We start from the raw sequence: 14325 nt of genomic DNA on the forward strand, positions 1-14325 counted from the left end.
ATAAATTAAATTTTTAAAATATAAATTAAATATAACATCAATATATATAACTATATATATAAAGTAAAATAAATCAGATTCAGATTGATACAATCAAAATCTATAATTCAAAAATCAAACCATCAATATTTTATTTTGGTATTATATTCAAACTATATATCAATTAGTCATAAATTTATTTTTCCAGGGTTAGAAATTGTAAAAAACTTCGGGTATTCGTATCTAGGACTTGGCAATTAGTTCATCCATATATACCCACGTCTTGTTATCTCTCACTTTGTTCTAGACTGCCCTCTTTGACCGTAACGCGCATGCGGGACCATCGTACTCAGTCGATCGCTCGTGCGCGCCGTCCCGTCCCGCTAATCCACGCTTTCCTCGCGCCGCCATCATCACCCTGCCTTCCCGACGATCCAGCGCCGCTAACCGCCGCGAGAGTACGAAGGCGGCCAATCTCCGTGACACTACAGCCACGCACCGTCCGAATGCCGAAGTGAGTCGGCGCGCGCCGCCGCTTCCTCTGGCTCCGCCGCGCCAATGGCCAATACTCCCTTCGGCCAACTTCTCCGATCTCAGCTCCCCACCCACAGCCGGCACCCACTCGAGCCGCGGCCAAACTTCTAGCCACACTATTCTCGCGCTCGACTCGAATCCCTCTGGACCACTCTGCCGTCCTCAAACGTACGCTTCGTCTCGTATGAACCTCCGGAATAAGTTATCCAAATGACTCGTTGTGATTGACACAAGGGTGTTGAATCTTTTGCATTCCATAGGAGTTTTGGCGTGCTCTCCGTATATTCGCAGGTAGCATATTTTCACTATTACCGAAAATATGATCTTAAATCGAATCGTCTCCCTCACCTGCCAAATGCACATGCTCTACTGAATAACAGTTTCTTTTTTGCAATCCGAATCTGCCTACAAAGTTTTTTAATTTTATTATAGCAAAACTATGTGTATCTATCTTTGGACTTTGGGATATGAATGCTATACTTTGCGTACAATTCAATACTTCTAATCTGCCAATTGGTGCGATCTTGTCGATAAACAAAAAATATATCTAACAAAATATTCATGCATAAGGCTTGTTTGGATTTGGAATAGGCATTGCGCAGTGATAACTGTCTTTAGAGAATTCCCTTCTAATGCAAGCTAGTATATTGTTTTAATCCCTGCAAGGTCTGGGTACCTAATTAATTGATATGTATATTTTACCTCCAAGATGATTTATCTAATTCATAGACAAGACTCAGGGGCTGATAGCGGGTATCCTTTCCATCATCGTATCTATACTTACTGCCGGACTGCTAGTAAAACGGAATTGCGAACAGATATTCATGCATCTAATAGCCGGCCCTTTCATTTTGTCATTGAAGATTGGCAATATGTTTATTCCCAGATCAAATTGTTACCTTGGTCACTTTTCTGCCTAACATATACCTAAAACTTAGTGTTTCAAACAAAGTCTACTAATGTGAAATCCATCAAACATATGGCTTGAATATAGAGTGTAAACATTGAATTTCTACCATTGAACAGGGAATAAAGAAGGAAAAATGTAAGATGATATAAGTTAAGGAAGAGAGAGTTATAAAGTGGATGGTCTTTATTTGTTATTCTTACGTCTTTCTATCACAGCTTGCATTACACTGTGCTAACTTTCCTTTCCTATTCTACTGTTCTTTGCTATCTGCCTCAAATAATCTACGCAAAGTAATATTAACTAGCAATTATTCTTTCTATAACATCACATATACCTAAATGTTGCTAATTTCAAAACAGTCCAATCATTGTTAGTTGAAGTCAGAGATAAGAACATAACAGAGTAAACATTCCTTGTAATCTGCTGATAACTCGATCACTACTATATAAAATCATTGGCATATTGCAAGACTGTAAAATAAATTTCCTTTCTCTTTATCCACTTTCAGCAGAACATTCTACAATATTGGTACAATATAAGCGTATTCTCAATATGTTGTAATAAAAACCGATCAATAAAGCGACTACACGCTATAATAACTGAAAATAGTATGTCCTTTATAGCCTTAAATTGCATTGCTAACACAGCTAAGCTTGTATATTTATTCTTTGGACTTTCTTGCTTACTTAATTGAATCTTGTATTGCTTTTGTGCTCGCTATTTTGCATAAAATTATTCATATACTTGAAAATAAAAGTTAGGCCGATGACAAGATCACATTCCATCACACTAGTATGGAACTCTGCAAATTCCCAGAGGGGTTCGTCGAGTGCTTTTCCAAGGACACTAAATAACCTGACAGTAACAAATAGTATCATTTCTTTTCCTACCCACTTCATTAATGACTAAGCAAATCGGTAGTTTTGGTTTGTTAAACAACATAATCACGTCATCCCAAGCTTTCATAAAGTTTTACCTTCTACATGAGATCTCAGGCAGCAACGCAAGCAGGTATAATAGAAGAGATACTTATTGTATGATAAAATGATAATGAATGCTTTATCGAAACATTCTTGAATAACCAATGACTACAAAACCGTAAGAATCATAATAATCTCTCCTCCTCATTATGAATTCCCTAAAGCAACAACACGTTTGCTTTCACAGCTATTGATATAAATGTCAACCATCGATAATGCAGACACATAATATGCTTTTTGGGGTAACGATGTACAGAGCTTATCTAGCTAACAGATTTGATCTGAACTACCCGCACTCCTCAAGAAAACTGATTACTATCAACCTTTATTCATTTGATTGGATCATTTAAATGCTCTTAGATTCAAAATTTGAATCTATGTACATTTGCGGCTTGGTTACATATTTCACGTAACTCATGCACACAATTTATAAGAATAAGTAATAACCTATAATTTTGTGTCCGTAAGAACCATCAAATCGGCTTAAATCAATAAATTGAAGCGAAATGTAGCAAAATCAAAATTTAAAAGTAGGTAATTAAATCAAAAACAGACAAAGTTCACAATAAGTTTTTACCTACCTTCTTCTTTCTTTTTTTTTTTTTTATATACGATCCACTCTTCTGACAATACATACCATTCCCTTCCTTTTCTTGCGTCTCCTGTAGAGAGAAAACTTTCCGTTCTACCACGGATTTTGTTAATAAATAAATTGGTTAAGTTCATCATCAAATACTAAGCATGAAAACTTCAGTATTTCCATTTGCGCTCCATCCGAATGAATCAAATCTCTCTATAATATTACAATAAAAGTGTATTCATTGCATATTGTCATTACTTTGACCTCTAATGAATAAATTCGCAGATAAAAGTTGCAGTAATGAGAAGAAAACTAGACTCTTGAGTGTATCATTCCATATTCATAAACAATTCAGGATATAACAGAATCTTGAAATCATTAACAAATTCTAGATATAGCCAATATCTTGAAATAAATCATATAACAATTCTAGATATACGATATCTGAATAAATATTAACAATCATAGATATACATATTCTGAATAAATCATTAAACGGCAAAGCTAAATTAGTTACTACTAAAATTAACAACGCTATTTCCAAAAAGGGCGTAATTGCTCTTTAATCAATCACTACCAGTAATGAATCTTTCACTATCACTCACTGTCCTTTGTTAAAAATTTGAAGACTTTAGTATGTACTACAATACGTATTTATACCCATGGACTGAAATAGTATTAATAAACCTATTAATTTGCCAGTATTAATACAAACAAAAAATATATAGGTGGTTGGCAGACCAAACTAATTATTTTTAAAATCAGTGCAGCGCTATGAGAAAGAAATGTGATACAACTATTTCGGTTTCATGAAGATGTGCACAATGTTTGTAGATACACTGACACAAACTGTTGGTGAGTTGCAAATAGTTACCTGCAAGATTCCTATCAATCCTTGAGCATATATCAGGATGTATTTGTAATCATGTCATACGAAGTTTGCAAGTCAATACTAATATACAAATCATCATATAAAAATAATTTCTTTAATACAAAAATAGGGATGACAGATATATTGTGTCCACTTGTATGTCCTTTAGATTTTGACAGTAAGCCTCCTTAAGAATGATCAAACGAAGGACTTTCATCAGTGCATGCTGGCGTAACCAAACACTATAGTAGGAAATGGAAAATAAAATGCCTTGGGCAAAGTTACAAATCTTGTAACTGCTAGCGACCAACATGGTAATGCTTAACCTTAATAAACAACATAACTTGCATAACATGGTGCTAGTAAAAGAAAACATCCTTGAGATGTAAGCACTTGTGGATGTCAAGATTACATTTTTTGAGTCCATTGCAAATGACTCCAAATCCCTGAACTTCTTTCTGTGTTCACGTTGATCCTCAATCATTGTACTTTTGAGCATATTTTATCCCTAAACTTCATTGTCCTTCCATTAAACGGTGAAACTAGACAATGCCTTAATAATACAATTTAGGGCCATTTTGATCTACCCTTCGACTGAGACTCAATTTGAGAGACAGACAATACGCTCTAAATGTTGCTTTTCTTCTATACTCGATGTTGTCTGATTTGTTATCATTTCTCATGCCGACGTAAACGATACTTTCTTTCCAACCTTTATTAAGTGGTTTTGTTTTAACAATCTTTTTATTCTAATGGCATATTCTATCCATTAATATCAATGATTTGGAACCCTGTAGACGTGAAAGTGCTTGTTTTCTTTCCCTTATGTGCAAGACCAATTCCTTATTTCTTTTGTTCTCGCCAACCATGTCACACTCTGCCTTTAATTGTAGGGATGGACTATTTATCAGTTGCTGCATATGATGACCTTGCCGCCTCCCACTTGGTTTTTCTCAAAAGCCGGGTTCGTGACTTTAATCTCCTTGTCGCCTCATTCTCCTTCTAATAGATCTTAAGTATTTACAGAATATTCCATGGAGTTGTCTTTTTTTATTTTATATATGCTAATATCTGCAATCTTAAACTGCTTACCTGGTTATTCCTTATCATCTTAATTTCCAAAATGATACTCTAAGGAGCCGCTTCCTTGAGATCTTAACTTTTTCTCTTTTCCTTTGTTTTTCTTTCGACATTGTTAGTAGGATTTAGAACATTATTGATGCAGCAATTAAAGCCTTATACACACCAATGATTCTAATATAGATATAGGCCACTATATTGGGCTATTAGCTAATATGGTGCCAAAGAGGTCAAATGATGTCGACACGATAATAGGACGAAGAATATAAGTAATATTGTGCTGAGAAATTACACACTTCATATATTATTGAGCATCGATGCTTTCTCAAATTTCAGTTATAAACTGAATATAGTCGCTAAAGCAGTCTGTAGAGGCGATCAACAAATTGTAGTTGTCTGCATATATCTTTGAGTAATGTGACCAATGTTAGAGCAAAAAATGCGTCAAACTGTTGTGAATAAAAGATTATTAAATTTAAGTATAGACCAAAATTACAATTAAATACTTACCATTTAATATTAATATAAATAAAATAGATTCGACAAACCCAAAGCGCGTTAGATGCTGTCTTAAGGTATATTTCCGTTCTTCGTGCTGCATTAATCGTGAACACCGCCCCAAGATACGACAGGTATTCTCCTCTGTAAGCACAATAGTGGTGGAGATTAAAGTCTCTTTCAACACTCAGCAAAATAAAATAGAAAAATATAAAAAGAAAAAATACAACCACTAAAAAGGAAAAAAAATTATCTGGACTATGTTACTCAAGTAATAGATCTCCACTAGAAATATAAACCCTCTTAACTCCTTTCCTACGCATAGGGAAGTGGTTGTAACAAACCAGAGGAGAGGTCAAGAAAATAGGAAAAGCCGATTGACCGGTCAATGCCAATTCCATTAAATAAAATCATATTAAGAAAATTTTGAGTTTTTGAAAATTTATTTTCAATAATTCCCCGCAAAAATAAAAATTTTAAAAATAATTCATTGAAAATTGTTGTTGAGTGTTATATAAATTAAATAAAAGATATATTGAACTTAAATTATATATTATATAGGACAAGTGTTTAAAAAAGTAAAAAAAAAAGTAACAATACAAATAAGACCTAATCTGTTTGTCTAACATCAATTGAAAATAGAGACCCGTGAAAACATGTATAGAAGTGACACCAAACATACAGCAAGAGTAACAACATTGCTGCCAAATACCACACCAAATAATACACAACGAACCAAATTTCATCATATTTTAGAAATGCAATCTAAATAAAAAAAATTAATCACTTCCACAATTAAACATATTTAGATGAAATAAAGCTAGCATAACTCAAGATAATCACACCCAAAATAACAAAATATATTGTGCATACCAATATCACACCCAAAATAACAATATCACAACCAAAATCTAGGGTTACATCCATACCAACTAACATCACAAGCACTATCATAGTTGAAAGGTTGAATCCAAAAGATAATAGATCAGTTTAATACATAACCATACTAATATAATAACAGAACTTGAATTAGTTATGGCATGACATATCAAAGAAATCCACCAAGATCACTAAAATGTGTAGTTACGGAACGTTTAAACCAACTATGCCGCATATCAAGATCCTTCGTCATGAACACTCTTGCTTGCATCTCACTTTGACAAAGGTATTCAAAAACGGCCTTATAAATCTCGCTTTTATATCCTGAAATCTCCTTAATCTTTGTGAATAGCTCTTCCATCCAATGGGTCGTCACTTTTTCCGTTACAGCTGCACTTCGCTTTAGGGCATTTGCCACTTCTCCAACACATGAGACGAGGTCAACAAGATAAGGATCTTCTCGAGCTCTTTTAGCACTTGAACGAGCTCTACTAGATGATGATGATGCCTTATTGTTTGGTGCTTGTCGAGCACCTTCAGCTTGAGCAAAACGTCCATCTATTTCTTCCACTTCATCTTCCCCTTCATTATCATTCTTTTGATACTCGAGAAAAAGTTTCATTATTATTTTCACCAAACTCATCAAATAGAGATGACTTAAAATAGCCAGTAGCTTGATCATCGCCGCATATGATCCTTAACTCTTCATAATACTTAATGGGCCTATTTAAAATATCTGCTACTTTTGGATGGGCCTACATAATAAAAAAATAATTGGTAAACTAGATGCAAGTTTGGGCAATATATAAAAGTAATTACTTACCTTGATGTAAGTTTGATAGGTTTCACCTTCAAGAATTATCATCTTTTGTTGTTCATCCCAACCCGCCCCGCTAATATCTTGGCATTTTTTAATTTCAACATACTTTGATCTTAGCGTTCTCATATGATTACCAACGTTTTCAGCGTTAAAATCAGTGCCAAAACGCGTATTGACAGCTTTAGCCGCTGCCACATAAGTTGGTTTTTTAAATCCTTTATCTACTTTATACCCCTCTTTTGCTTGCTCTACAAGAAAAGGAACAAGAAAGTCATTGATAGTGACATTCCATCGCTTATTTGTAGTTCCTTTTTTACTAGTAGCTTCTCCTTGTTTCTTCAAACGTTCTTGAGTAATTGGGAGTTGAGTCTCATATTGAGATTTGGAATTTGATTGTTGTTGAGACACATACATCGGATCTTTCCAATTACACGTAATCTTGGTGGAGGAGGTAAGGAAAGGGCATCTTTAAGTATTGCATAATCATTTGCAGATCCTTCCCATCCCGCCAAAACATAAGTAAATTTACAGTCTGGGTGACTGCCGCTAACACATTTTGTGTTAACCCCTTTCGACCACGAAATCGATTAGCTATGTTAGCTGGAACTTTTGCTTGGATATGGGTACCATCCAATAAACCGATACAATCCTAAGATAGTATTAGAAGTCAATAATAATTTTTAAATAAAGTAATTCATGTTAGTATTTTTCTGTATTATTTTACTTGTTTACCTTAAAATAAGGAAAATAATATGGATTTGTTGCAATTTCTGGATGAGTTGTAGAACTCGCCTGTTGAACAAATTGGTTCTTGATGCCACATATAGCTTGAAGTACTAAATTAAAATAGCAACTCACTATCTCTCTTGAACGAATAGACTGAATTTTAATACCCTATTCTTAGTAGTGTGACTTACAGTATGTAGTAATAGGGCTAACTGCTCTTCAATTGTTACATGTATTGTATCTCTTAATAACCCTTTGTCTCTCATTATTGTAGCAAGTGTTAAAAAGATCTCGGGTCCCATTCGAACATAATCCAAACAATTTCTTCTTCCCCCGCATAATATTCTATGCATGTGAGCCTTTCTTTGTAAATCCCTCAGTTTAAATGGCTCTCTATTTAATGTCTGATCCCTTTCACGTAATCGTAAAAAAAACATTACGCACACCACCACAATAACAAATCCAACTTGATTAGCACGATGTAAGTTCAAAAGGAGATCTCTATTGTCCATCTGAAACTGAAGAAGATTCAAATGAGGATTATAAAAAAAAAATACTAATATTTTTGCTAAATAAATTGAACTAACAGTTTTCTACATTAGAAAGAAATCATATAGTTTTCTTAAAAATTTAATTTAATCATACTGTGGTGATAACCAGAGAATAAAGACAAATCATTATGTGCAAATAATCAAAGAACAAACATGACATTAGATCGAAAAGACAACTTTAATTTCACATTATTAATGCCCTTCCCTTCTCATCCTATTTTTTTAAAAAAATTTTATTTAAAACTAACAATAGAAAACTACTTATGTTGAAATATCCTAATTAGATTAGTGATAAAATTAACAAGGGATGAGTGAGAACTAAACAAATTGCAACAAACAAATTGCAACAAACAAGTAGTATTATAGATCACACATGTTTATGCAATAAACAAAAAAAAGATGATTACCTACAACACCAAATCTTAAATCTTTTATTAATGGGAGCAAAAAATTACTTCACTGCAGTAAATCAAAAAAATTAAAAAGTGCAGTAAATAAAAAAAATAAAAAACCGTAGTAAATCAAAAAAAAAAAACAAGAGAAATGGTCCATTTGCAAACCTTATCACTGACGATATGGAAGAAGATTGATGGAACGCAAGATCTGCGAGATCTGAGATGGAAGATAATGGGTGGTGAGAGAGATTGGGGAAGGATTGAAGAACCAAAACATGAAAAAAAAAATAAAGAAGATGATGAATAATATAACTTGCACCGCCGATGGAGAATCGGGCTCTGGAATGATCGGGGTTGAAGAAGATGGAGAAGCGGGCTCGGGAAAGAGAGGGGGACTTTTTTTTTAGGTCTGTAGAGAAAAAGGGAGGGGTGAACGTGGAGGCGTGAGGGGAGAGAAGAGGGGGAGAGTAACCCTAACGTTATTAGTGTAATTAAAGTTCCCAAACTACTTCCCTTCACCTCATCGAAATTGACTTCGCCCCTGGAAGGATGAAGTCAATTTCGGTATTTTGGATGAAGTGAACTTTCGACCGTAATAATATTACGGTGAACCAAACAGCAGAAGTGGTCAGTTTTCACCGAAAACTACGAGGGGGGAGGAGGGCAGGGGCGCAGGTGGGCGGCATGGACGAGCTCGGTGAGTGGGAGGGAGGGGCCATGGTGCTTATCGCTGTCGTCGTCGTCGGCGAGGAGGGTGGCGTAGGCGACACGGTAGCGGCCGCGGCGGCGGTTGTGAGAGAGCACGGCGGCCTCGTACCAGGTGCCGCGGAAGCCCACGTTGTCGCTCTGCACCTCCACCGCCGCCCCCGTCGGAAACTCGGAGGGCCCTCGCTTTTGCGGCTTCCGCTGCTTCTTCTTCTTCTTCTTCTTCTTCTCCATGCGGGCTAGGGTTTATGCTGTGGGTTTGGGATCGGGGGTGGGGGTGGGGGTGGGGGCGGGGGAGCGAAAGTGATAGAGGAACCGGTGTTTGGGTGCTACAGCAGCTGCGCGGTGTTCGCAATACACTTCACAGTTCACACTAGCGCGAGGAGAGCGACGTGGTTAACGCACCGAGGGTGAGGAGATCCCGGGTACGACGCGTCAGCGCTTTTATCGGAAACTCCGACCCGTTCGATTCCCTTTTTTTAAAAAATAATATAATAATAATAATGAATGCATATTTAATACTTATTTTAATCATACTTTACTATAAAAATCTTTTGGCTAAATTACAAAAATATTCCTATCAATATCCGCTTTTTTACTATTTTCTATGTCATTCAAAAACCTACACTTTGTCTCCTTAAAAAATAAAAAATACTTCACTTTGACCCCCGCCGTTTGCCCCTTCCACCGCGCCCTCGCCCCCCTCTATCCATGCTCGGACACACGCCCTCGCTCGCCTCCGCCGCCTTACCCTCGCCCTCCTCTCTGTCCACGCCCACCCCGAAAAAAATGAGGAGCAATTTGATCATTTTTGTCACAACGTACCTCCTGTGAACATTTTTCATTTTTTAAGGGGTAAAATGTAGATTTTTGAATGATATGGAAGAAAAGTGAGAAAACGGGTATTGACAGGGAGATTACTGTAATTTAGCCAAATCTTTATCAGTTTTAACCCAAAAAAATTATCATATAAATACTAAATTTTGCAGCGTGATAATTTTAGTCCAATTTAATGATGATATAATATATATATACTAGGATTAGTACTACAACACTGTACGAACAAACAAATAATTGGGTTGCAATACAATAAGCCAACATGCACATCGGATTAACTTTATCAAATTAAACTTCCGAACAGTTAGCTGCTCAATACAAAAGCTGTAACCTGCTTCAGAGGCAACTGTTTAACAGATGAAACTGGTTATGTTGTTTTTGGCGAAATGCGTCGCTGATGGATCAGAGAAAATAACTCTTCCAGCATCGTTCACTCAGCACCGCTCCGTATTTATTGGAGTACACATCATTAACTGAATCTTCTAAGCTTCTTGCATCTTTCGAACGCATTTGGATGTACTCATTGAGGTTGTTTGTGGTTCCATCTACATTAATAATAATAATAATAATCAACTTTTTGTTAGATGTATGCCCTAGAAGTCAACCAGGCCGACACATGTATTCTTTGTAGAACATAAATTTGTATTTGACTTTAAAATATTATAAGTAAATTTGGATTTTTATTTTCATTCATATTGTATATGTGTCCATAAATTGTCTAAGAAATTAATAAGATGATAACATATACTCTCAAGAGATTTAGTATAATATTAACGTTTATTTTTTTTAAAAAAAGAAACTTTCTATGTGGACAACAAAATTTGTATTCTCAAGTTCATACCAAATTAGAGACATCACAATAAAAAGAACATGTGACATGCATTTCCTTTTCAGTTAAATGACTAATTGTGTAGTTTTATGGGTAATTATATGGCTAAATGATAGTCCCTATTTGGCCCCCACATTTCAGGAATTCATACATCTGTACAAATCACAAAGCAAAATTAACACATAGGAAGAACATAGGTAACAGGTGGTAAATCACTCATCTATATACGAGGCACACAGAGACATGACATTATCCTATTACAACATGGAACGTAAACCAGCTCAGACTTGGATTAATAGAATATATCAACGTGAACCAACACGCACTCTTTTTCAACTTAAAAGACTTTTAAAATAGGCACATTTTAACACAAATATATTAAGTGTCAACTTGATCCAGCTGAACTTTTTTTAAAAAATACGTAAAACAGTTAGAAGAATTATATTTAACATAACATAAAAAAAAGTTATAGTGGATTGCCGAAATTTAAACTGGTATATGCATTTACATTTGCATGAGCAACTATAAAGAGAGGGCGGAATAAAATCACAAATATTTAAATGAGAATCACACATAAAATAAAATGGACTCCAGTGTTAAGCTTTGCTATAAAGAGGGAATGTTCATAGGGAAAAAGGCAGTAAATTCATGAGTGCAAGGTCAAACATGTGCAGTATTAAGCCTATGTCTCGAACTCTGATTAGGAACTTCGATAAGAAAGAAAGGTTTACCGCATCAGTGATGTACAAATGTTAACATCAAAAGGGGAAAAAAGTACAAATGTTGAGGATGTGAATTAGATGAGACAGCTAAAACAAAATTTTGGATTGATATGATGCAACTTTACAATCGAAGAGAAAAAGACAATTGCTACATATTGTCAATATCAAGTTTGATCAATCTTCATGCAACTCAGAGGGTTGATATTGTACTTAGTGTGCCAGCTGAGAAAATAAAGCTAACAAATTTTAATTTACAGAAAAAGGCAAAACGCATGCAGACACTTCATCACGAACAAAAACTATGAGCAAATTCAAGCATTCGCTTAGTGTTTGTCAGAAGACAATGTGATTATCACAAACAAAATTTTTGCATGGAAAAAAAAATTTCGGTAAAGTTTACATGGTTCAGCGCTTCATTAATTGGATATAACATACTATCGCTAAACGATACAAATGCAATAACACCAATTCTTTTCCGGCCTAAAGAACCTACATATTTGAAGTTCCATAACTACGAAAAGGCCACTATCATATTTTGGTCCTATTCTGCCAAGCTGGAATCACTAGAGTAGTAAAGGTCATAACTTAACAGTATTTTCAGATGAAATACTGACTTTCAAGGCTCATACCAGCAAACCACATGGTCGCAAGCTTAAAACTTTCACCACCGAACCAAGCAATGACCATCAAGAAGCAAATTCAGAGTAACAACCTAAAATTCTAATAGAATAGAACTAATTATAATGTACTGGATCTTATTCAAAACTAGATAGTGACACGCCGTAGATTGAAGGCCAAACCTAGCCCAACTGCGGGGCATAAGAACATTGGTTTCTTCATTTTAGTCCATGCTCTGCTGCACAACACAACATATATATAAAGTAACTGTTTATAATTCATCACAGTTTGTCGACTCTCTTTATGGAAATTTAAGTGTTATTTTACTCTTTTTTCACCGTGTTTGATTTTATTTACCTTCTCCAGGAAATTATCCTTGTCGAAGCCTTAAAACTGGACAATGTCAAGCCTGGGATATACGACTTACGTTGCTTGCCTCTTAGACTACGTGGAGCTGAGGGCTCGCCGATCAGGTGCATCCTTATCAAATAGCAAGTTTCATATTAAGCTTGCGAAGGAGAAATTCTTCTACACCTGATGCCTTTCACACAACATTCTGGTTATGTCATTAGCTTCATACTGTGCCTTTGGTTAAAGTTCCATCCTGTGTGGAAAATAAAATTGCCTGGTCAGATCTACTACATGCTACAAGCCTGCAACTACCTAAATGTAAAGAGAAAAATGTTTATGTATGTAGCATCTTATGTTAATAATAAAATGTGTAATTAGCCTATCTAATGGCGGGAAAAGTTGTGCTCTGTACCAAAAGTAATTACTATCACAGCAAATGTATGTATGTACATGATATCAGGAATACATAATGTATATATAGAAATCTTTATTATCAACTCATATTTGTGGTAATATGCTTTCGTAGCCGTCTAAATTTCTTTGTTTTAGTGTGATGGGCTCTCTACTTAAAAGATGGAATATTTCAGCTTGTGTGATGGTTTCTTTTTAACAGTGAATACATTAGCATAGCTATTTTAACTAAAATTATGCCCTTTTTTTCCGTATATAGAAAGGTGTTTTAAATGCTATTTTGCTAAAGAGTAAACAGTGCTGACAATTTTGTTTCCCACTGGTAAATTGTACAAGATCACTACATGTGTCTTCTACAAAAATGCATTTCATTCTCTGACCTAAAGGTTCTTATCTTTTATTCAGCAATATCTGTTATTAAACTTGCTTGGTTTAGTGTTTCATTAATTCATCAAAAACAGAAAAGGAAATCTAAGACACAAAAGTCTTATGTATTTTTGGGCCAAGATCCAGAAAATGTCGTTGTAAATGTCTGCTTTTATATTTTATCCTCTTATTTTAAAAAAAAATTCTATTTTGTCTTTCTAAAGTTTAAAGTTGTAACATTTAATCTAGTAGTGTTATATTTCGTGTATAAATTGTATGGTACAACAAGTTAAATTGTATTTTAAAATACTTATTATACTCTTAAAAATGGTGGAAATGTGTAAGAATATTTTATTTTTTCTCAAATTAGGTGGCTTTATCCAATTGTACCATATAATATGTATATGCGGAATGGTGACGAAATAGCAAGTGTGAAAAGTTCCTCATAATGAATTTTCTTACTGGTAGCCGACAGCTTGGCTAGGCTGACCGAAAATGCTAGGAACAATAACTTGATACTCAGTATCGGCCCTTCACCGAACTGCCAAACGACTCTTATACAATGCGCTGACGACACCATATTTTTCTCTGAACCAAGAAAATTCATTATGAGGAACCTGCAGTTCCTCTGGAAATTCTTCAAATGGGCCTTTGGGCTTAGGATCAACAAGGATAAATTGGAG

General features: G+C 35.2%; 1 long non-coding RNA gene across 1 annotated transcript; it reads left to right on the forward strand.

The window, feature by feature from the left end:
• Window positions 4674–13378, forward strand: LOC109725282. Its single transcript, XR_002220223.1, has 2 exons — window positions 4674–4818; window positions 12881–13378. It is a non-coding gene; the product is annotated as an uncharacterized LOC109725282 (long non-coding RNA).

The sequence above is a fragment of the Ananas comosus genome, linkage group 19 (assembly GCF_001540865.1).
Source record: "Ananas comosus cultivar F153 linkage group 19, ASM154086v1, whole genome shotgun sequence".
In the NCBI taxonomy this organism is placed as follows: domain Eukaryota; kingdom Viridiplantae; phylum Streptophyta; class Magnoliopsida; order Poales; family Bromeliaceae; genus Ananas; species Ananas comosus.